The sequence below is a fragment of the Neovison vison genome, chromosome 11 (assembly GCF_020171115.1).
Source record: "Neovison vison isolate M4711 chromosome 11, ASM_NN_V1, whole genome shotgun sequence".
Classification (NCBI taxonomy): domain Eukaryota; kingdom Metazoa; phylum Chordata; class Mammalia; order Carnivora; family Mustelidae; genus Neogale; species Neogale vison.
The window spans coordinates 117,766,085-117,792,256 of NC_058101.1; the positions used below are offsets into that span (position 1 = coordinate 117,766,085).

General features: G+C 38.2%; 2 pseudogenes; one reads left to right on the forward strand and one right to left on the reverse strand.

Annotated features, from left to right (window-relative positions):
- The first annotated feature begins 7,040 nt into the window (after positions 1-7,040).
- LOC122889407 lies at positions 7,041-8,290 on the forward strand (annotated as a pseudogene).
- A 16,127-nt stretch (positions 8,291-24,417) lies between these two features.
- On the reverse strand, positions 24,418-24,750 carry LOC122890486 (annotated as a pseudogene).
- Between the last annotated feature and the right edge of the window lie 1,422 nt (positions 24,751-26,172).

Here is a 26,172-nt window from a genome sequence, read left to right on the forward strand (position 1 = left end):
TGACACAGAGAGAGAGAGTGTGTGTCTGCACAAGTAGGCAGAGAGGCAGGCAGAAGGAGAGGGAGAAGCAGGCTTCCTGCTGAGCAGGGGGTCTAACACAGGACTCGATCCCTGGACCCTGGGATCATGACCGGAGCTGAAAGAAAACACTTAACCAGCTGAAAGAAAACACTTAACCAGCTGAGCCACCCAGGTACCCCTTGTACTTGTCTTTTACAGCCTTAAAACTTTTTTGGTTCCAGCTTGCCTGCAGTAATGTTTTTACATATTTTTTCTGTGTGTATTTCCTCCAAACTCATATCCTTTAGACAACATCATTTAGTTTACTTCCAAGTGAACAGTGATGAAAATCATGATTAAAATGTGTATCTAAAAATTTCCAGGATATCAGAAATGGAATTGAAAAAGGAGGTGCCTGTTTAAATTGTAAAGGATGCCAGATTATAGAAATTACAGCATATTTAAATTGAGGGATGAATATATTTCAATGTTATCATTGTAGCTTTGTGTGTATTTATATAAACTAATTGGGAGGTAATGTCAAAAGCCTGAATTTGAGTTGTACAATAAAGGCACCTTCTGGCCCTTTTATGTGAAAACTGGCCACATGGCTTCTGGAAGACATTTAACATTTCTGCATTTTAGTTTTCTCATATGTGCACTGAAAGCGTTTGCTTAGCTACTTCTAAGGGCCCTTCCTACACTAAAATTCTATTATTCTGAGATCTACTCCTATTCTTCCTCTCATATTCCATTGAAGTAAAAGTCCCTTTGGTCTCATAGCCAACTTCATCTCTTATTGAACAAGAATTGTTCTGTGTTCTCAAGTCTGATCTAAATAGCTCTTAAAGAGAAATTAAAAAAAAAAAAATTGAGACTCTTGAGTCCTGATTGACTGAGACCTTTACATCCTAACAATAGCTATTTGATATAGTCACTGGATAAAGCAATGGCTCTTCTATTGATGTGTCTAACTGTCTGTAAGTTCAGCCAAACAAAAAATCCATTTGGTTGAGTCGTCTTAGCACTGAACAAGGTTTCATCCCAAGGGACTATATCTTATTGTAAGATAAGAGAAAATGTGGGGTAATCTCTTTTTAAAATCTTTGTAAATCCAGACGTTCAGCTGAGAACCTGTCAGGAGAAGTGGGGGAGTAGTTTAGGTAGGTAGATATAGTTATAGATATAGATATAGATATAGATATATAAAGATTTTATTTATTTATTTGGCAGACCGAGATCACAAGTAGGCAGAGAGGCAGGCAGAGTGAGGGGGGAAGCAGGCTCCCCGCCGAGCAGAGACCCTGATGTGGGGCTTGATCCCAGGACCCTGAGATCATGACCTGAGCCGAAGGCAGAGGCTTAACTCACTGAGCCACCTAGGCGCCCCAGATTTATATTTTTTAAAACTAAATTCTACTGGATCTCAACAAAAACAGCAATCACTGAGGGAATAGGGACACCTGGGTGGCTCAGTCATTAAGCGTCTACCTTTGACTCAGGGCATGGTCCCAAGGTCCTGGGATCAAGCCCCATATTGGGCTCCCGGCTCAGCCGGAAGCCTGCTTCTCCCTCTTCCACTCCCCCTGCTTGTGTTCTCTTTCAGCTGTCTCTCTCTCTTTCTGTCAAATAAATTAAATAAATAATCTTTTTAAAAAAATCACTGAGGGAATAAACTACATGTCAATGGTGCAGTTAAAAAAAATTACAGGTTTTAGTTCTGTATTTCACAGGAATCTTTAGAGTGAAAGAAACAAATATATATTCTATGTGAACTTACATTCACTGAGACCAAACTTTTATATCTTAATAACTATGAAAGCATAAGATAAAATCAAGTCATTTTTCTGAACTACTAGTCAAATGCCTTAGGAAAAGTTGGGCTACTTTATGGCAAAGAGAGTTCTGTTTCAGACAGACATGGCTCTTGTTGGAAATGTATAAATAAGGCCAAAAAAAAAAAAAAAAAAAAACCCAAACAGAATTTTTAAACATGTATATGATGGGTAGTTGTATTTATAAGGCTTTTGACATTTTCAAAGTATCTGAATACCACTTTTTTTTTAAGATTTTTTTTTTTTTTATTTGTTTGACAGACAGAGATCACAGTAGGCAGAGAGGCAGGCAGAGAGAGATGGAGAAGCAGGCTCCCTGCTGAGCAGAGAGCCCAATGTGGGGCTTGATCCCAGGACCCTGAGATCATGACCTGAGCTAAAGGCAGAGGCTTTAACCCACTGAGCCACCCAGGTGCCCCTCTGAATACCACTTTTAATGATTAGTTCATATTATTAGAATCTAACCCGACATCTTGCCCGACAAAAATTCAAAAGGTATATTGCTAAGATCATGAAAATTTAAGCTGTCTTTAATGAGTTATACGAAATGACTTTCTCTCTTTTTTTTTTTTGTCAAACTCTTTTTATTCTTAAACGTCTCTCCTCTGAAGTTTTTCTAATCCTATTTCCCCTAGAAGATTAGTCACTGACGTTCTGTTTTATTCTTTAAATAGAAAAAAATGATATATAATTTTAACATGCATACTTTAATCATTTGCATATCTATCTCCTTCACAATGCTGTTTTTTTCCTTTCTGTGACCTTAATGCCAAGCATGGACCCTAGCATACAGTAAGGACTTAATAAATATTGTTAAACTAGTGAGAAAACTGAAGCCCAGGGAAAGGTTTTTGCTACAGATCACATAGCTTATTAATGATAGTGCTTGAACTAGAATTCCAATGTCCCACCCTTAGCATGATGCTTTTCATATGATTTGCAGATTTTTAAGGAATTAATAAATCTATAAGTTAATAAGGCTAAGATTCCTAGGAACTTCCCATTGTACTTTTTGATCAATAAGCGATACAGCAGTCTCTTTTTTTTTTTTAACCAATCTTCTGAAAACTTGGATTAAATGAGGTAATAAGATCAATATAAGTAACTTCAAAGGGACCAGATATTTCATGTACATTTGACTATTTTGGTTTCATGGACACAAAGTCTTCACCAACCATAAATGCTAATCTTTATCTGTTAATAAAAATCTACTGGATCTCTAATGGTTTAAGCCAATGATCTGAGAGACAACTTTCTTACCAAGTTGAATATTTATCCTACCAACACAGCTATCCAAGGGTTTTTGTTTGAAAATTCATCTTGGACATGGGTCAGTCCATATGTCAAAGATGTTTGAGGGAAAGTTGAATGTCTTCTCTCTTGTTTTGAAAGCAGAGGAGTAAACTTTTTGTTGAATTAGACAGGATATTCCTATTTGACCTCAAGAATCATAGCATATTTTGCATGTATCACTTCTCAGAAACAAAAGAAGAAATCTCTTTCCTTAAATATCCTTAAGTCTTACTCTCTCATATCAACCAAATATTTATGCTTGTATGACATTAAGAGAGGCCTTTTCTGATCAATTTTTTCTAAATATTTTATTTATTTATTTATTTGACACAGAGAGAGAGAGACAGCAAGAGAAGGAATACAAGCAGGTGGAATGGGAGAGGGAGAAGCAGGCCTTCCACTGAGCAGGGAGCCTGACTCGGGGCTCAGTCTCAGGACCCTGGGATCATGACCTGAGCTGAAAGCAGACGCTTAACAACTGAGCCACTCAGGTGCCCCTGATCAAATTTTTCTAAAATAAGACCCCATTCAATTAATTCCTGGGTCGCAAGGATGGTTCAATATTCACAAATCAGTCAATGTGGTACTTCATATCAGTAAGAGAAAAGGATAAGAACCACATGATCATTTCAATGGACAGAGAAAAAACATTTGCAAAGTACAACATCCATTCATGATTAAAAAAAAAAACCCTCAACAAAGTAGGTTTAGAGAGAATATACTGCAACATAATAAAGGCCATCTATGAAAAACCCACAGCTAGCATCATACTCAATGGGGAAAAACTAAGAACTTTTCCCCTAAGGTCAGGAAGAAGACATGGATGTCCACTTTCTCTACTTCTATGCAACATAGTACTAGAAGTCTTAGCCACAGCAATCAGACAACAAAAAGAAATAATGAGCATCCAAATTGGTAAGGAAGAAGTAAAACTTTCACTATTTGCAGATGACATGACACTATATATAGAAAACTTGAACGACTCCACCAAAAAAACTGTTAGAGCATACACAAATTTAGTAAAGTTGCAAGATGCAAAATCAATGTATGGAAATGTTTGCATTTCTATACACCAATAATGAAGCAACAGAAGGAGAAATTAAGAAAATAATCCTATTTATAATTGTACCAAAAATAATAAAATAAGAATAATCTATGAATAATCTAACCAAAGAGGTGGAAAACCTGTACTCTGAATAAAGCAATGGTGAAAGAAATTAAAGATGACACAAATGGAAAGAGTCCATGTTAATAGACTAGAAGAACAAAAATTGTTAAAATGTTTGTACTACCCAAAGCAATCTACACATTTATTGTAATTCCTATCGAAATACCAAGAGCACTTTTCACAGAACTAGAACAAACAATCTTATAATTTGTATGGAACCACAAAAGATCCTAGGTAGTGAAGAAAGCTTGGAGAAAAAAAGGGGGGCGGGTAAAGCTGGAGACATCATAATTCCTGACTTTAAGTTATATTACAGAGTTATAGTAATCAGAACAGTATGACATTGTATGATAGTGACACATAGGTCAATAGAACAGAATAGAAAACCCAGAAATAAACCCACAATTATTTGGTCAGTAAATCTTTAACAAAGCAGGAGAGAATATCCAATGGAAAAAAGAGTCTTTTCAACAAATCGTGTTGGGAAACCTGGACAGCTATAAGCAGAAGGATGAAACTGGACCACTTTATCATACTATAGAGAAAAAGAAGTTCAAAATGGATCAAAGACCTAACTGTGAGATGTGAGACCATAAAAATCCTAGAAGAGAACACAGTAACTTCTCTGACATCGGCCATACCAACTTTTTTTCTAAATAGATCTCTTGGGGCAAGGAAAACAAAAGCAAAAATAAACTATTGGGACTACATCAAAATAAAAAAGCTTCTACACAGCAAAGGAAACAATCAACAAAACCCAAAGACAACCTATAGAATGGGAGAAGACAATTGCAAGTGATATATCTGATAAAGGAGCAGTATCCAAAATATATAAAGAACTTACACAACTCAATATCCAAAAAATGATAATTCAATTAAAAAAATGGGCAGAAGACATGAACAGACATTTCTCCAAAGAAGACATTTCTCCCTTTCTCCACTGAACCAACATTTCATCCAGATGGCCCACAGGCACATGAAAAGTTGCTCATCATCACTCATCATCAGGGAAATGCAAATCAAAACTATCAAGAGATATCACCTCATACCTGTTGGAATGGCTAAAATCAACAACACAAGAAATAGTAAGTGTTAGTGGAGGATATGGAGAAAAAGGAACACTTATGCACTGTTTATGGGAATGCAAACTGATGTGGCCATTGTGAAAACTTGTATGGAGTTTCCTTAATTTAAAAATAAAACTACCCTATGATCCAGCAATCACACTACTGGATATTTACCTAAAGAATACAAAAACACTAATTCAGAGTGGTACATGCAACTTAATGTTTATAGCAGCATTATTTAACCATAGGTAAGATTTAGAAGCAGCTCAAGTGTCCATCAACGCATGAATGGATAAAGGTGATGTGGTACACACGCACACACAGGAATACAGATTGAATACAATCAAAAAAGAATGAAATCTTGCCATTTGCAATGACATGAAGGGAGCTAGAGTGTATTATGCTAAGTGAAATAAGTCAGTTAGAAGAAGACAAATACCATATGATTTCACTCATATGTTGAATTTAAGAAACAAAGCAAATGAGCAAAGAGAAAAAAAGAGAGAGAAAGAGATAAACTAAGAAACAGACTCTTAACTATAGAGAATAAACTGATGATTACCAGAGGGCAGATGGGTTAGGGGTGGGGGTGGTTTAAAAAGGTGATGGGGATTAAGGAGAGTACTTGTAGAGATGAACACCGAGTGATGTATGGAATTGTTGAAACACTACATTGTACATCTGAAACTAATAAGACGCTGTATATTAACTAACTGGAATTAAAATAAAAACTTAAAAAAAGAATAAAAGAATAAATGGGGGCGCCTGGGTGGCTCAGTGGGTTGGGCCGCTGCCTTCGGCTCAGGTCATGATCGCAGGGTCCTGGGATCAAGCCCCGCATCCGGCTCTCTGCTCAGCCGGGAGCCTGCTTCCTTCTCTCTCTCTCTGCCTGCCTCTCTGCCTGCTTGTGATCTCTCTCTGTCAAATAAATAAATAAAATCTTTAAAAAATAAAGAATAAATGGAATCATTCAAAATAAAGTAAATAAATAAAATAGGATCTTACTCATTTTCTTCCTTTATCCCCTTACCCTGTTTCCTACACCTATTATCACCTGATATATTGTTTGCTTACTCTTTTTTTTAAAGATTTTGTTTATTTATTTCAGAGAGAGAAAGAGAGAGAGAGCACAGGCAGGGGCAGAAGGAGAAGCAGATTCCCTAATGAGCAAGGAGCACAACACTGAGCTCGATCCCAGGGCTCTGGGATCATGACCTGAGCCAAAAGCAGACATTTAATTGATTGAGCCACCCAGACACCCTGTATGCTTACTTTTTTCATTTCTTGTTATTACATATGGACTGTGTATATATAACGTGTATGTGTTATCCACATTTTTCATACTTAATATTTTTTTAGTAACGAGTGACCAAAATCATAGATAAAAGAGAGATCCTACTTTGGATCTAGAGTTCTGCCATTCTGGGTAAAGTTTAAGCTAAAGATTTAAAATTTGATGAGGATATTGTAGGCCTTATCATGTGATTTCTTTCATTTTATAAGCATGAAATCAGTAACAATAGGTAATTGGTTCGGACCTCGCTGCTCCAGCCTCTGGGACACATCCCATCCTTCCAGCCTGCAACTAGCAATACAGAAAAAAAATTCCATGTCATTTACTTGTCCATACACACCTTGAAGTGAGCAAAAAAATTAAAATAAATTATAACAGTGAGGGAAATCGTGCACATCCAGGCTAGTCAGTGTGGCAACCGGATCGATGTCAAGTTCTGGGAAGTAATCAGTGACAAACAGGCATCAACCCTATCTGAACCTACCACGGTGACAGTGACCTGCAGCTGGACCACATCTCCTTGTACTACAATGAAGCTACAGGTGGCAAATATGTTCCTTGTGCTATCTTGGTGGATCTAGAACCCGGGACCATGGACTCTGTTCCCTCAGGGCCTCTTGGACAGATATTCAGACCAGACAGCTTTGTTTTTGATCAGTCGAAGAAGGTAACAACTGAGCCAAGGGCCATTGTACAGAGAGGGCTGAGCTGGTTGACTTAGTCCTGGATGTGGTGAGGAAGGGGGCCAAGAGCTGTGACTGCCTGTAGGCCTTCCAGCTGACCCACTCCCTGGGTGGAGGCACAGACTCTGGAATGGAATTCCATCTTTTCCATCCATCAGTTGCTAGAGAATACAGATGAGACCTACTGCTTTGACAATGAGGCCCTTTATGACATCTGCTTCTGTACTCTCAAGCTGACCATGCCAACCCACAGGGACCTGAAACACCTTGTCTCAGCCACCATGAGCGATCTCAACATGTGCCTCTGCTTCCCTGATCAGCTCAGTGCTGACCTCCACAACCTAGCCAACAGCATGTTGCCCTTTACATCTCTCCACTTCTTCATGCCTGGCTTTGCATTCTGACCAGCCATGGAAGCCAGCAATATGTGCCGGCTTCCACACTGTGCCTGTGCACTGTTCACTGTGCCTGAACTCACCCAGCAGGTCTTTGATGCCAAGAATATGATGGTTGCCTGTGACCCCCACCATGGCTGTTACCTCACCGTGGCTGTCTTCCATGGATGTCCATGGGTGTCCATGAAAGAGGTCGATGAGCAGATGCTCAACGTGCAAAATAAGAATAGAAACTACTTTGTGGAATGGATCCCCAGCGATGTCAAGACTTTCTGCAATATCCTACCTTGTGGCCTCAAGATGGCAAGTCACTTTCACTGGAAATAGCACAGGCATCCAGGAGCTCTTCAAGCACATCTCAGAGCAGTTCATGGCCATGTTCTGGCACAAGAACTTCCTCCACTGGTACACAGGTGAGGGCATGGACAAGATGGAGTTCACTGAAGCCGAGAGCAATTTGAACAATTTGAACTTGTCTCTGAGTACCAGCAGTAAAAGGATGCCACCACAGAAGAAGAAGAGGATTTTGGTGAGGAGGCCAAAGAGGAGGCCTAAGGCAGAGCACAATCACCTCAGGCTTCTCCACCCCCTCAGTCTTCTTCCTCAGCTGCCCCTGTTCTCTCCCTCAGAATTGCATTTTCTGCCTCTGTCTCATTTTGTTTTGTTTTGTTTTGTTTTTTACTTCTTTGGAGCAGAAGTGGGGTGGGGAGTCCTAGAACACAGTGCCTGGCACATAATAGGCATTCAGTAAATATTTGTTGTTTGTTGAATATCTCCTCTCTTCTACTCTGGGAAACCTAGAGTTCTGCCATTCTGGGTAACCTCGTATTTCCTTTTAATGTCCACTTCTTCCAGCTGTCCAGTTGATATTTCTCTTTGTTTTTAAGATAATTCTCCAAGAACTTGGGTCTCATCAGACCCCATTTAGAACCATGTGCTGAAAACCAGTAGATGGCCACCATCCTAGATCCATGTGGTAGCCTAGGGAAAAGGAAACCAAGCTACCTCATCATAGTAGAGGTACCTGTAAAGAAGGGGGAGGTTTTCTATTCTAGAGAAGTTTAGGGGAGGGATATCTAGGCTACTGAATTCTAATTTCCAGGAAATCCCCTGCTCCTCTCTTGGCTTCATGAGAGGTGTTGACAGTATTATCTCTATTTTTAGTCTTCTTCCAAGCTCTGTCCTTTGCTGTTTCTTTTGCTGGGATCTGTCCCATTCTATTAAGCAGGACCATTCCCTTTACTACATAACCTCCCTCATATGTTGGATACCTTCTTTTTCCCCTGGATGGAGAAGGGGGCCAAGAAGGGAAAGAAGGACTGGCCTCCAGAAAGGCCCTTCCCAACCCCACATTTTCTTAGCAAACACCCAGCTCTGCTGTGTATGTATGGAAAGGTGTGTATTGCCACCTAAATCTTCCAGAATTTTGGATCATTCTTCCAGAGAGTGTACAAGGAGACCCTCCATCTTTGGCAACATCTCATTTCTTCTTTTGCTATTCCCTTCCCTGGGCTTCATCCTTTCCTATGTTTCAAATTTCTATTTTGTGTTGAGCTTGCTTTTTTTCATATTGAAAAAATAACATTACTCCAAGAGCCAAAATAAATGACAACTGAAAAAAAAATAACAGTAGGTAATTAATTGCACACTTTGTGTGCAAGGCATAGAGTGAAATGCTTTACATGCATAAACTCATACAACACAGCAATCCTAGAAAGTGGATCTTATTACTATATTTTACTGATTTAAAGATGCTCACTTTTCACATTTCCCATTTTATTATCTGTATACTGTCAAAATTGAAATCTGAATAATTATCATTTCAAATATTTTAGAAAGTATGTGCATTTGGAAAATACAAGGAAAGAAACTGAAAAGAATGTCTTTGTTTAAATAAGTAAACTTAATTATTATGTTTACCATGGTGTAAATTTTCATAAAAATCTCTAAGCTGTAAAAATAAACTTTCCAATAACATAGTTTCTATTTTTTTCTGACTTTTCAGGGAAAAATAGTGTCATGATTCTCCAAAAAGAAAGCCCATATTCCCCATCACCTGTATCCTGCACAATATGTGAAACATCATTTATCCAGTTCTGGTATGAGACTCAGCCATGAGGAAGAATGGCTCAAACCACCAGATCATGAATCTTGAGTGTGTTTTCCAAGGTGATAAGGTCAAAACCTTGGACATAGACAAGAATAATTTCTAAGTAGGAGCTCAAAGTTAAACTTCAGAAATCCGAACTGGGCAAGGGTAAAAGGCAGGGAGTTTTGTCCAAACAAAAAATACAGTTAGAATCAAAGATTAAGTTCAGTGTCGAGAGGACCAAACTAGGCAATAGGACAGAGCAGAATCTGACAATATATATACCACAGCCCAAATTCAGAATTTAAATCAAACAAACAAACAAGAAAATAAACAAAACAGGAGAAAAGAGTCCTAATGGGAGGAGAGTTTAAATTTAAGTGTTGAAAACAATTAAATAATTTTTATATTTTTTTTTTTAGAGAAAGCGAGAGTGTGCACATGCAGTGGGGAAGGAAGAGAGAGAGCAAGAATCTTTTTTTTTTTTCAATTTATTTATTTTTAGAAAAACAGTATTCATTATTTTTCACCACACCCAGTGCTCCATGCAAGCTGTGCCCTCTATAATACCCACCACCTGGTACCCCAACCTCCCACCCCCCCACCACTTCAAACCCCTCAGATTGTTTTTCAGAGTCCATAGTCTCTCGTGGTTCAACTCCCTATCCAATTTACCCCAACTCCCTTCTCCTCTCTAACACCCCTTGTCCTCCATGCTATTTGTTATGCTCCACAAATAAGTGAAACCATATGATAATTGACTCTCTCTGCTTGACTTATTTCACTCAGCATAATCTCTTCCAGTCCCGTCCATGTTGCTACAAAAGTTGGGTATTCATCCTTTCTGATGGAGGCATAATACTCCATAGTGTATATGGACCACATCTTCCTTATCCATTCGTCCGTTGAAGGGCATCTTGGTTCTTTCCATAGTCTGGCGACTGTGGCCATTGCTGCTATAAACATTGGGGTACAGATGGCCCTTCTTTTCAAAGATACAGATGTATCTTTGGGGTAAATACCCAGGAGTGCAATTGCAGGGTCATAGGGAAGCTCTATTTTTAATTTCTTGAGGAATCTCTACACAGTTCTCCAAAGAGGCTGCACCAACTTGCATTCCCACCAACAGTGTAAGAGGGTTCCCCTTTCTCCACATCCTCTCCAGCACATGCTGTTTCCTATTTTGTTAATTTTGGCCATTCTAACTGGCGTAAGGTGATATCTCAATGTGGGTTTTTTTCCCCCCATTTTTTTTTATTATGGCAATATTTTTTTTTCCAATTTATTTATTTTCAGAAAAACAGTATTCATTATTTTTTCACCACACCCAGTGCTCCATGCAAGCCGTGCCCTCTATAATACCCACCACCTTCTCAATGTGGTTTTAATTTGAATCTCCCTGAGGGCTAATGATGATGAACATTTTTTCATGTGTCTGATAGCCATTTGTATGTCTTGATTGGAGAAGTGTCTGTTCATATCTTCTGCCCATTTTTTGATATGTTTGCCTGTTTCGTGTGTGTTGAGTTTGAGGAGTTCATTATAGATCCTGGATATCAACCTTTTATCTGTACTGTCATTTGCAAATATCTTCTCCCATTCCGTGGGTTGCCTCTTTGTTTTCTTGACTGTTTCCTTTGCTGTGCAGAAGCTTTTGATTTTGATGAAGTCCCAAAAGTTTATTTTTGCTTTTATTTCCTTTGCCTTTGGAGACATATCTTGAAAGAAGTTGTTGTGGCTGATATCAAAGAGATTACTGCCTATGCTCTCCTCTAGGATTCTGATGGATTCCTGTCTCACGTTGAGGTCTTTTATCCATTTTGAGTTTATCTTTGTGTACGGTGTAAGAGAATGGTCGAGTTTCATTCTTCTACATATAGCTGTCCGGTTTTCCCAGCTCCATTTGTTGAAGAGACTGTCTTTTTTCCACTGTATGTTTCTGTTTTGTCGAAGATTAATTGACCATAGAGTTGAGGGTCCATATCTGGGCTCTCTACTCTGTTCCACTGGTCTATGCATCTGTTTTTATGCCAGTACCATGCTGTCTTGGTGATCACAGCTTTGTAATAAAGCTTGAAATCAGGTAACGTGATGCCGCCAGTTTTATTTTTGTTTTTCAACATATCCTTAGCGATTCAGGGTCTCTTCTGATTCCATACAAATTTTAGGATTATTTGGAGAGCAAGAATCTTAAGCAGGTTCCATGCTCAGCATGAGCCTGAAATAGGATTCCACCTCACGACCCTAAGCCCAAATCAAGAGTTGTATGCATAACCAATTGAGCCACCCAGGTTCCCCTAGGGATGAGTAATTTTTAATTGTAGGACACAGCTGCATGCCCCATAACTTCTGGTCTTTGGAACAGATGTGCCTCTGAGATATGGTCCACTCTACAGGAAAGAGACACTGGTGATTTCACTTGGGTGGGTATTTCTGGAGCACTAATAATTCTAAGAGCTTAATGAAACAGATGAAATTCAAGATCCACTGAAAGACTCATGGATATTGAACATAATCTTTGGTAAATATCTCTTTATAGAGAGATTTTCATATTAACACATATTAACATGATGCACAACAGTCTTCTCCTTGGTTCTCCAGAGAACCTAAATGACAGACCATGTGTACAATAATCCAAGCAGATGACCTTCTGTCAAGGCTTTCCTTGTTACAGTCCTGCATTTATGACACAGCAATAAGGGAAGGCCATTTTCAACTATAACTCCCATTGCTTTGTAGGCTAGTCATTTAATTTCCAAATAGAGCTGCCTCAAAAAAAAAGCCAATTTATAAGACTTAAATGATGATGTTAAAATGGTAATAGACATACATATTTATTATTTTATGAATATGGATACTTTCTTCTAACATAAAAATATCATAATGGACACAATCCACACTTGCCAACCCTTATTAGACACTTTCATTGAACAAGAATTAATGTTCATGAAAAACTACTCTTGGTTTTTGTGTGTTTTGTACTTAAAAAATGTTTAGAAATTAATTGCTGCATCTATACAATAATGATGATTGAAACAGACAATTTAGCCTCCAAGATGAATATTTGAGCCTGACAGATCTCTATTCAGTAAATAACTGTAGCTTATCCATACCACTTTCAGAGACCAACACTGAGTCAGAACAACACAAAGTCAGAACATTTCAGCATTTGAAATGTTGATTCTACTTATAAGCTGTTGTTTGGGATATTGTTAGTTATTGAATGTAGCTAACCTTTATTAAATGCTTAATATTCACCAGTGGGGTTTTTTTTGGTTTTTTTTTGTTTGTTTGTTTGTTTTTTAAGAGATTGATATGTTTTGTCTTGTTTAAGCCATACAACAACGTTCTGAAGTGGTATTACTTTTCCTCATTCTACAGATAAGGAAACAGGAGATTATGGAAGTTAAGTAATTTAGCCGAGGTAACGCAATTACATGGGGACAACAGAAAAGTGCCTCTCCCAGTAAAAGGAGCATAAGGGCACCAGGTAAGGAGTTGGGGAATGGAATTAGGAATTAAAAAAAAAAAAAAAAAGTCACTCCATCTGGATTAAAGTAGTGAAATCCATAAGCAATATCTGTGCTTAAGCCTTTCATAGAAGCAAACCCCAAAATAATATATTTTTCTTTTTTTTTAAAATATGTAACTGAAGAATTTTCAAATACCAAAATCTTGAATTAAGGTTAATGAGGCAGTTATTTTCAGAAAAATTATAACTGGAGTAAGAGTGAAATGTTGCATTGAGAGAATGACACACATCCACTGTGCCATATTCAGTAAGTAAATGCAAAAAGAAGAGAGAATTGTCAGCTCACAGAGGAACAATGAAGGGGCTGGTCAGTCAGAAAGTAGGCTATGCCCATTTAGAGTTCTCTATTTCTAGAGGTGGAGGTGCCTTGTCAAGGAGAAAACAAATTAGGTTACTTTGACAGCTTGTCATTCAATATGTAAATTTTGAAACTCCCCTCGTTTTAATCTCTGCTTACCAGAAAGGGTTGACTGTAATTTTGCTTCCTAAATATCTCATTTAATGAGTAAGATTCTACTGATGTAAGCATTTTAGTTTGCTTACTATTGCATTTCTTACCATAAATGAATAACTCAGAATTAATAGAGATATATCAATTTTTACAAACTTGAATAACATAAACCCACTCAGGAAAGATAGATCAGTTTCTAGTGCATTGATGAATCAGCAGAAGAATAAAGGAACCTAACTCCAAATATAATAAATTCACCAAATGAATGTACCTGTATCTCTGTAACAGGGCTCCTTAACCCAGTGAGCTCTGCATAGCTTAACAGCCATTGTGCAATTCTGCAGGGAGAAAATCAAATCCAGGGATGAGTTCTTTTAAAAACCGGTTGTTGTTTGCTGCCAAGACAATGCCCACCGTAATTTAATATTCCATATATCTTATAAGAATTCAAAAGAAATAATACTGTAAACAGAACTTAAATAATACAAAACAGAAAGCCCTGATGAATATATCCAATATATGAAACAAAACTCTTCCTTTAGCTAACTACTAGGCATACACTGATGTATTGGTATATTAGTAGCTACTGAAACTTCAATAATCATGCCCTTAAGAAAAGAACTATGACCTGGTGCCCAGATCTTGGGTTCTGACACCGTTCTCTAATAAGAAAAAAAAAAAAAAAAAAAAGAACCAGGGCTCCTTGGAGAAATGGCTGATTCTAGAGCTGGGGCCGGAAGCAACATCGAGTACCAGGAAGTAGGTGGTGCTCAGAGAATAGAAGGATGGGTCCTGACAAAGGAATGAAGGTGAAAGAGCTCCTAATGGCCAAGGCTGGAACAATGTAAACAATAAACACCATAGTATTGGATGATAATCCAAACCATAAAATAAGCATCCCGACTCTGTACCGATATAAATAAATGACGAAGTAGGTAGACGAATGAGGGAGAAGAGACGGACTCCTTCTCACAGAAGAATCTCATGTTATTTATGCGGATTCTTTCCTTTCCAGGAGGTGGAGCTTAAATCACCCCTCACATTTGAGTGTGGGCTACACAGGGTGACTTGCTTCCAAAGAGAGAACAACTACAGCAGGGAGAAGAAGGAACTTCATAGTGGGGACCCCTGGCAAGCATTACCTTGGCCAGGTGATTAAGGCTAACATGACATTAATAAGTGATGGGGATAGCATGCTGCCTTCATAGGATGTCATGGTCCTTCCCTCACCGTCTTTCTCTTACACCTCCCTGGTCTTTCCCCAGAAACTTTAACCACAGTCCAACCATGGGAAGGACGTTAGAGAAACCCATGGAGGGAACATTCTACAAAACATTCCCCCCAAACTGTCAAGATCATCAAGAACTAGGAAAGATGGAGACACTGAGGAGCCTGAGACATGACGACTACTTGTAATGTGGTATCCTGCAGGGGGTCCTGGGATCCATAGCAGATATCAGGGGGGAAAGAGTGAAATCCGGATAAAATCTGGAGTCCAGATGATAGTCATACAATGTTGTTTTCTTAGTCTGACAAAGGTATCACAGTAATATAAGATGTTAACATGAGGGAAAACTGGGGAAAGGGTATACATGCTAGAACTCTCTGTACTATCTTTAGAACTTCCCTGTTAGTCAAAAAGTATTCTAAAATTAGAAACTTTTGTTTTATTTTTTAAGATTTTATTTATTTATTTGGCAGAGATCACAAGTAGGCAGAGAGGCAAACGGGGGTGTGGGGGGGAGCAGGTTCCATGCTGAGCAGAGAGCCGGATGTGGGGCTCGATCCCAGGACCCCAAGATCATGACCTGAGCTGAAGGTAGATGCTTAAGCCACTGAGCCACTCAGGCACCCCAGAAGCTTATTTTTAAAAAGAGAACTATTGCTTTTCTCACACTGCGGCTCTACAGAATATTTTTAAAATAGTCAATCAAGGGGCACCTGGGTGGCTCAGTGGGTTAAAGCCTCTGCCTTCAGCTTGGGTCGTGATCCCAGGGTCCTGGGATCGAGCCCCACGTTGGGCTCTCTGCTCAGCGGGGAGCCTGCTTCCTTCTCTCTCTGCCTGCCTCTCTGCCTAGTTGTGATTTCTCTCTGTCAAATAAATAAAATATCTTAAAAAAAATAGTCAATCAAAAATCTTGTATCCCATGGATTTTGACATTTCTAATAGTTCTGCTGTGGTAAAGTCACCTTGAAAAGACTGCATTCAGATTGAGCAAACTAGCAATTCAATTATATGCCACAAACCATCTGTACTTGGGTTGTGTGAAACACAGGCTTTCTGACTTCAATTAGAATAGCAAGATCCTCTTTTGATCTGGCTCCTTAGTTTTTAGTAAAGGCTAAGCCTGCTAGTAAAAATAGATGGTAAATGAAGAAAAACAAATCAATAAAACAATCATGTCATTACAGGAACTCAGCTGAGTCTGGAAGAAAAAAACACGGAATATTTTGAAAAGTTGCCTCATGAGAAGCAAGATTGTGATGGAAAGTTATTTATTCATTAAATAATCTCTTCAATAAAAATACGTTGCTTGCCTATGGTGAGTTAGCTAACCCAGAAACAGAAAAAGAATAGATCCCCTGTTATTTTCGTGAAAGTCACAATGTGGGAGAAGAACCGATGAGGAAAGGAAGAATTTAAATATACTGGTAAAAGTTAGAGTTGCCTTTTTCCTCCAATGTTCCTAGTTTATAAAATATGCTGGCTGCTGTCTCAGTATACCATCTCACTCTGTACAGCCAGTGGTTATAAATTCAGGAGCCATTCCAGTGGGGGAAAAAATAATTTTCAGATAAAATTTTTAGAAAGCCATTGCTTAATGATAATTTCTCTGTCTCATTCAAATATTGCCCCTGGTACCACCACCCAGGTTTTTATTACTTAACCATTTCATGCCTGCTTATGAATAAGCCATCATGGCTTAATAGTATAGGTTTATCCTTGCAAGGAAATAAATGATTCCTAAATATTTATAAATGCAGCCTTTAAATAAGTGAAGAATGCATTTTTGCCAGTGCCATGCAGATTTCTTATTTCCTTTGCTTTGCAGTCTGTGCAAATCATGTCACTTGACAATTACCTGACTTGACCAGTAAACCACAGCACCCACTGGGATTATTTTTTATCAGTTTTATTGAGGAATAAAATATGCTCACTTTAAGCATCCATTTCAGTAAGTTTTGACAAAAATGAATATAACCACTGGAGTGATAAAGATCTAGAACATTTTTCCATTGCTCCAAAATTTCCTTCATGCCCCCACCCTCAGCCCAGCCCAGCCCAACCCAATCATTTTCTTAATTCATATACTCTGGGGAAGCAGGTGCCAAGACAGGGTTAGCCATGAAAGAAATTTAGGGGAAATAATTTGAAGGAGAATGGTGAGAGGATCAAGGTGTGGAGAGCCTGCTGAGCAAGGCAGCTCTGACGCTTGTGAAAGTGAGGAGGAAAGCAAGAGGAAGTGGTAAAAAGAGATTCTTAGACTGCAAGGTACAATTCCAAGAAAACTTTGGCCGGGCCAAAGAAGGCCTGTGTCTCTTAGGAATGGACCTGAAGCAGCACTTCCTCTGTGCTCTGCCATGGGCTGGGGGAAGTATTTCATGGAGGATGTACCACAGTTTATCTATTCACCTGTTCCTGTATCCTTCACCTATTGCATTATCTCTAGTTTCTGGCTATTATAAATAAAGCTGCAATGAAAATTTTTGTACAATTGCTTATGTAAACATGTGCTTTCATTTCTGCTAGGTAAATACACAAGAGTAGGATTGTTGGGTGGCATGGTATAAGCAGTTTGACCATAGAAAAATCGGCCAAACTTTTTTCCCCAAGTATCTGAGTCATATATTTCACAAGATGTCCAGTTTCCAGTTGCCCACATCCTCTCGAACATAGGGTATTTCCAGTCCTTTCCAGATTAACCCTTCTAGTGAGAGCGTAAGGATGTCGCCATGTGCTTTTGCCTTTTCTTGCCAGTGTTCCCAGATTTTATTTTCTTCATTCTCACACAAAAAAGAGATACTTGCAAAACTAAATTCTGACCATGTCAGTACTTTGATTTTATTCCTCCAGTGACATTTTATTATATACAGAATAAAGGCCAAGTCCTCAATGTGATAAATAGTCTGTCATGGCTGAGCCCATGTCTGCTTCTCCCTGTCACCTCACATTTGTCCTATGCTTCAGTCATGAGGTAGTACTTAATGACTCACTATTTTTGCATATGCTGGTCCCTTCCCCTTCAGCCTATCTTGACAACTCCTTTTCATTCTTTGGCATTTGGATTACATATCATCCTCTCTTGGAAATTCCCTGGCTCTTCCAGATAAATTTCTCTCTCTCTCTCTCCCAAACCATAGCACTCCACTGCATGTCCCAATACCTAAAAGAGAATGAGATAATCAACTCTGACCTCTTTGAGGTCTATAACTGTGTCTCTTATCTCTGTGAGTTTAGTGCATAGAAACAGTACCTGGTGCTAGAAGTTCACCATCAAGTATGAGACATGTTTAAAAACACGTAATATAGTAGACTATGTCCTACCACAGGATGGACTTAAGATATCATATTAATATAGACATTATTTATCTGTATCTTGATGTGTTATGCCATTTCGCCTTCTTCCTCACAATTAGTAAAAATAATGAAATAGGTTAACTCGGATTTTGTAAAATATTAGTGACATGAAAAAGAGACTAATTAGTATTATATCCTTCAAACATCCAGTGAAAAGCAAGGAATGCATTTTACATGTATAGGACTTTGCACTTTTCTCATTCTAAAACACATGAGATACTTGCTGTTGATTCTCCCAATACTAGTCAACTTTGCTGAAGTAATAATTCCAAGTTTCAGTGAATTACTACCACAAATGTTTCTTGCCCATTAATGTTAAATATAACTATATCTCTGTACAAGACACAGGCATTGTGTGGTGGGATTTCTCCTTCCAGGACCCGGGATAAAATAGTCACCTCCTGGGATTTGTTAAAATAGCATGAGAGCAACCTGCCCCACACAACTGTATGCTATGATTCTTTCACACTTACTCACATTTACCTCAGCAAGTCACCTGGTCAAGGCTGCTGATAGAGTAAAAAGTGCTGGGAGGCACTGAAAGGCAAATGGTAATGGCAATGAGATACGATCCTCCTTTAGAAGAGAAAATAATTGGTCGTGAACACTAAGACAATCTATCTGAGTCAGTCATTTGTGTGTGTGTGTGTATGTGTGTGTTTTATTAAAATGTTATTTATTTACTTATTTGAGGAAGGTGGGGAGCAGAGGGAGATGGACAAGCAGACTCCATGATGAGTTTGGAGCCCGAAACTGGGCTCAATCCCATGACCCAGAGATCATGACCTGAGCCAAAACCTAGAGTTGCATGCTGAACTGACTGAGGCATCTAGGAGCCCATCAGTCATTTGTTTTGTTTTGTTTTGCTTTTATTTTTGTTTGTATTTTGTAGATAGCACACAGCAGGGGAAAGAAGGCTCATCAGAAATCAAGAAGCAAAAACATCTGTCTCAGCCCTTGCCCATCTCACTTAACCTCAATGAGATTCAGTTTCCTCCTTTATAAAATGAAAGGATTAGACTAGATCATCTGAAAGGTACCTTCTAGTCTGGATTATATGATAGATGGAGTGTAAAACAAACATAAGAAAATTATGAAAAAAATCACTTCCCACTAGGCCACTCAGAGTAGTTTTGTGTCACATTTTCTCATTCTATCATGATCAGGAGGAAATGCAAAACACAAGAAAAGCTGCCCTCAACTTTTAAGGCTAGGTTCAAACACATCATACCACAGGTGTAAATCCTTTCATACTTTTTATGGGGTTATTTTTTTCTGTCCCATGATAGAATAATCACCTTTCTTCTCTTTCATCTGACAAACATACAAGCCATATGTATTCCTATCTTTTAAGAGTTTTTTCAGTTATACATAACAGATATTATAACTCAAATTGCTGTACACGATAGTTCAAAGGGGGAGTGTTTACCATCCTAAGGATGGACTAAAAGCTCTGTGCTATCCTTTGAGTGGATCAACTTTTGTCCAATGCCGTGAACCAATCACAGTCAGAAAGAGAATATGATTTTTTTAAAAAAATTTTATCTCTTCGTCAGAGAGAGAGAGACCACACGCACAAGCAGGGAGAGCAGCAGGCAGAGGGAGAAGCAGGCTCCCAGCTAAGCAGGGAGCCTGATGTGGGGTTCAATTCCAGTACCCTGGGACCGTGACCCGAGCTGACGGCGCACGTTTAACTGACTGAGCCACCCAGGTGTCCCAAGAGAATATGATTTTGCTGTTTGGTTTCTGCCTACTCAGATCCCCATCGCTTCACCCCAATGGTGAAGGGATAGAGTGAATACTGGAGGCATAACTGATCAAGGCCATAATAAAAGTCAAAGATTTAATGAGGATATTTTAATAACTGCTCTGCAATTAAAACACTTAATGAAGATATTTTAATTACTGCTTTGTAAATTTTATTAATATTAAGAGCTATATCACTAGCATATAAAAAGAGAAAAATACAGTACAAAAATCTACATTTACATATCCATAAACATATTTTTATGCTTCCAATAGAAAATATGTTAACTAATTCTAATCTGAATTTTATAAATTTTCCTTTTTTTTTTTTACTAAAAGTATGTATTTTAATAAAGTTAAATTATCTAACTTGGAGAAGCACCTAAAAGTCTTCCTGGGGGGGCAAAAAATGTTTCTCTATAAATGGTAAAATATTTGTGGGGGGGATAGAAATCCAATCTATCATCCTCAGACGTTTCCCTTGATTCTTTTAGCTTGCATTCATGATCTTCAGGGTGTCATAACCTATTTTGCTTGATTAACTCTTACTGACATAAATAGAAGATTCTTGTATATGTGGAAATAACAGGAGACCACTACATTTGAGGGGGAGAGGTCCAAGAGTAAAACACACAGCACACCACAAATGCCAATCCCTTTCTTGTTTCTTTTTATTTCATTAAATAACTTCCTCTTACTTCCAGAAGAGTCCTCAGGAAAGCAGTCCATACAGGTAGTGCATGGAAGAACTATATTGGCCCCTTTTTGGCTTCTGGAGAATCAGGTCTTACAGACATAGCTAGAATCTTTTACATGAAATACTGGGAATGTCTAGAGCATTGGCCATACTTATTCCAAAAGAAATGCCAAAATGTATTTCACACACAAACGTAAGTGATTTTTGGATTATCTACTTTTGTTCCTCTCCAATAGCTTAGAAAATTGAGTCAACTGCATGTGAACTTCTTATTCACAGCTAGACAGAATATTGCCTCCTCTGAATTATTCATGCTAATTGTGGAGAAGGAAAAAATAAAGTATGAATACATTAAATTTGCAGATGAACAAAAATATCTGTATTTCCATGGCATATTGCATTTATCACTGAGCTAGAATATTTCACAGTATATTATATTTATAATGTTTTGTCTATTAGAGTTGGAATTTTTGAGGTACCAGTGATAAGCAATTGAGTCATGCACTAGAAGCACAGAAATTAAATCACAGTGGGTCATCTTAAAGAATTCTGTGTTTTTTGGAACAGATACGAATACTAAGGTTTACAAAACAGTAAGACAATTGCATAGGAACACAAGGGCAGAGAAAGAGGGAGTTTGCAGGAACCAGGATATTTTAAGAGTAGGTAACAAAAAGCTGAATGTTAAAAGATGGGCTCTCTAGCTGATGAGGAAGGTATAATGAAATAAGTAGACCTCAGAACTTGTAAAGAAAACCAAGCATTTCATTGAATTTTGTCCAGCTCTCAGTAGAGGTGATATCTGGGGCTTGGCTTTTGCCATAACTGTATCACAAACAGTTATGGCAGTTAAGATTAAAGTATTATACAAAGAACCAAAGTATTTGAGGGCTTACTTTTTAAAATGTAGGTTACTGGATGCCACATCTGATCAATAAATGTGAGTGCTAATGTTGGTCCCAAGAATCTGCATTGTTATAAAACTATCCAGATATTTTAGTTTTTGAAGATTTTATTTATTTATTTATTTTCCAGAGAGAGAAAGAAAGAAAGAGAGAGAGAGCACACAAGCAGGCAGAGTAGTAGGCAGAGGCAGAAAGAGAGGCAGGCTCCCTGCCCCATGCAGGATTCGATCCCAGGACTCTGGGATCATGACCTGAGCCGAAGGCAGTGGCTTAACCGACTGAGACACCCAGGCATCCCCAGATATTTTAAATGTTTACTGAAATTTGATAATTATTGTTCTATGACATTGGATGCACGTTGTAATAACCTAGAAAGCCTTAAAAGATGCCAATGTCTGAACCCATGAAAATGTTCTAATTCAGTCATCATTATTTTTTTCATGGTTTCCCAGCTGATTCTAATGTACAGCCACGTTTGAAAATCACTTGTTTAAAGGAATGATCAGTACATTATTTTTCTTACCTTTTTAAAAAAAGATTTATGTATTTATTTTAGAGAGAGAGGGAAAGAGAGAGTGTACAGCTGCACATGGGTTGGGGGAGATGCAGAGGGAGCAGAGGATCAATGCAGGGCTACATCTCATGGTCACCCCATGAGATCATGACCCATGAGATCATGAAACATAAGATCATGACCTGAGCCAAAACCAAGAGTCAGATGCTTCACTGACTGGGCCACCCAGGTGCCCCTGCTGACACATCTCTGCGATGACACTTGGGATCAAAAATTCATAGTCCATTTCTGTAACTAAAACCCACTTCTACTAGTGCCATAATAATGACAATCTGATTCTTATGCTTGTGTTTGCCAAAAATTTGAAAAAGACCTTGCAATCTAGTCCAACCACCTAATTGTTGCCTTTGTCCAAAACACAATCAGGATAACCAAAAGAATATTAAAGAAAACAAAATCTTTAAGGAGAAAATATCTGGCAATCTCAAGTACTGTGTGTTGAGATTAAAGAAATGTTCCAAGAGTTCTATGTCAGGTGGCTCCCAAACCATTGTTTCACAAATATATTTTGACAGTGATATGTCCTTCTACACATGTGAATACACCAAATAATCATTGTGGGTTTTCAAGTGTAAATGGCTTCTTTCGAGATCTGGTGTTTGTTGTAAGATAATTTAGGGAAAAATCACAGTGAATTTTTTTTCCAATTTTATTGAGATACAATTGAAATTACATTTTATTAGTTTAAGGTATACAACATAATGATAGGATATATGTATATATTATGAAATGATTACCAAGATAAGTTTAGTTAAAATCCATCACCTCATATAGTTATAATTTTTTTCTTGCAATGGATTTTAAGGTCTACTCTCTTAGCAACTTTCAAGTATACATTACAGTATTGTTCACTATAGTCCTCATGCTGGACATGACATCCAAGGACTTATTTATTTTATTACTAGAATCTTGTACTTTTTTATCATCTTCACGCATTTCCTCTACCTTTGGCAACTACCAATCTGTTCTCTTTTTCTGTGAGTTCATTACTTTTAGATTCCACGTATTTAGTATTCATCTTTCTCTCTCTGACTTATTTCACTTAGCCTAATGCCCTCAAGGTCACTTCACATGTCACAAATGACAGGATTCCTTTTTTTAATGGCGGAATAATATTTTATAATAATAGATATAAATATTATAAAATATTTAATATTTTATTGTGTATGTATACACATATATACACATAATATACATATATTTGTATATATATATAGTTGTTTTATGTATATATATATATAGAGAGAGAGAGAGAGAGAGTTGTTTCCATGTCTTGGCTATTTTAAATAATGCTGCACTAAACATGGGATGCATGTTTCAAGGTAGTGATTTCATTTTCCTCAGATATATACCCAGAAGTGGGATTGCTGGATCATACGGTAGATCTAGTGTTAATTTTCTGAGGAATCTCCATATTGCTTTCCATAGTGGCTGCACCAGATACATTCTCAGCAATAGCACACAAGTATTATTTTTACTCCACATCCTCACCAACACTTGTTATCCCTTCTCTTTTTGATGATAGCCATCCTAACAGGTGTGAAGTGATATCGCATTTCGGTTTTGATTTTTTTAGTTCCTTGACGATTAGTGATGTTGAGCACCTCTTCATGTCCCTGTTGGTCATGTACAGGTCTGCTTGGGAAAAATGTCTATTCAGTTCCTTAGTCCATTTTTTAATCGGGTGGTTTTTTTGCTACTGAGTTCTACGAGTTCTTTATATATTTGGGAAATTGACCTCTTATATACATGACTTGCCAATGATTTCCACCATTCAGTGGGTTGCTTTTATTCTGTTGATGGCTTCCTTCGTTGTGCAGAGGTATTTTTACCTCACTTGTTCATTTGCTTGTTTTTTTCCTAGTACTTATTGGAAGCAATAACTCCCTATCTTCCTTAGATAAAACCATTCATTATAGGAAGGTACTATTTACTTTATTTTAATTTTAATTAATTAATTATTTTTTGCATGGATCTTTTCAGTTTATTTGATCAGAGAGTTATACTAGTTCAAGTTAAAGCAGACTCCAAACGGTTTTTGACAACGGACTGAAGGGAACTTCTACTCATTGCAAGGAAATCCTCACACAGGCTGAGTGAGCCAAAGTGCTAGAAACCCAGGAACCTCAGCTAGTCATCCTCAGTGAGTCCAACGTTTAGGAGAAAGCAGCATATGTTCTCGTGCTGGTCACCCTGTAGCAGAATCACTTCACATTCTGGATGCTCAATTACAGTACAACTGGGGGCAAATTTCCTCTTCAAGGCCTCACTAGTTTCCTTCTATCATGATCACCAGCCACTCCTCAGAAGATCAGTAAGAATCTCCCTACTGTTTCTCTATTGAATTCTTCTATGGATATAATCCTCAGTCCCAGCAGGAAGATCACCCTTATTTGCATCAGCAAAGGGATAGAAAGAGCAGAGCATCTGGATAGCGGACATAGGATTCCTTTTTCCTCTGTAGAAACTGCCTGTAGAAGGTGGAGGCAGGGGAAGGCGAGAGCAAGGTTTGGATAGAGGGCAAGGAGCTTGGGGAAGCCAGGGGCCTCCAAGGGGAAGCTGCTGAGTCCTCAGGGATGGCTCAGTGACTGGCGCCTGGAAGGTACTTTTTAAAGAGACACTCCAACCTATACTGTATGGTCACTACTTGTTCGGCAGTACATATCCCGAATGTTAAGGTGTGACAAAGGAGACAAAGGCAACCACTGACTTCATTTCCAGCTGTGCCAGAAGGTAGGAAGAATCTCTGGATACAACTGGGCAAGAAAGATAAGAACATCAAGCAGTTGAATTTGTTGACTGGAATAATGGAAGTACCAGAAGTTTTAATACATGTTAATCAAGCAATAATGAGAGATGAGGGAGAAAGAAGAATAAAGCAATAAATTATTCTCTTTATTTCTTTGCCGAAGATTGTTCCCAGCTGTTTTGAGTCTGAGGCCAATGTTGTTTTCCACAGAAACTTAGGCTGCTGAAAAAAAACCAAACAAGGTCATGCCTGATTTTGTGTGTGGTAGGTAACAAAACCACCGCCCTTCCCCACAGTGTTCTCTCCAAACTATTTCTACATAATGAGAGGAAGTGAAAAGGAAAATGTGCAGTCCATTCGAAAGCATCTCTGTCATCACTTTCCTAACAGTGTCTTCAGGCCAGATAAGAGCATTCATTACATTTTGTCCAGCATAGTGCACCTAGCAAAACGCTGCTTTGTTCTTGGCCTATGCCATCAGTATCCCCAAAAGCATTCATGATATGGCACAAAGTATTATAAACAGGAAACCAAATACATTTACTCATTGTTTTTATGAGGTTAAAAGTCAAAGCCAACTGATATCACAGATAGGACAGGCAAGTACAAGGTAGACCTGTGACATCTTACTGAGCCAGGAAGTAAGGCAGTATTAAGGAAAGGGGTGGGGAGGGCATGTTATAGGAACAAAGGAGCCAGCCTGGAAGGTCACAGTGATCCAAGCTAGAACAAACTGAATAAAACAAATAATTAATGTAGTGCTGGATTATAATCCGAAATATAAAATAAATATCTATCAGTCTATATGGATATAAATAAATGGGGAAAAGGAGATGAATCTCTCTTACTGAAGAATTTCTAATAATTTATGTAGATATTGTCCTTCTAGAAAATGGAGTCTAATTCACCGATTCCTTGAATGTGGGGTGGACATAGTGACTTGCTTCCAAAAAGTAGAATAGGGAAAGGGAGAAATAACTTTACAGTGGAGAAACATGTCAAACACTACCTTGACCAGCTGATCAATATTAAGATCACTGGTGATAAATCATGCTAGCACGGACCCCCTGATACGATATGATGAGAAGAGCATTTCATCATGTAGTATTCTCCCC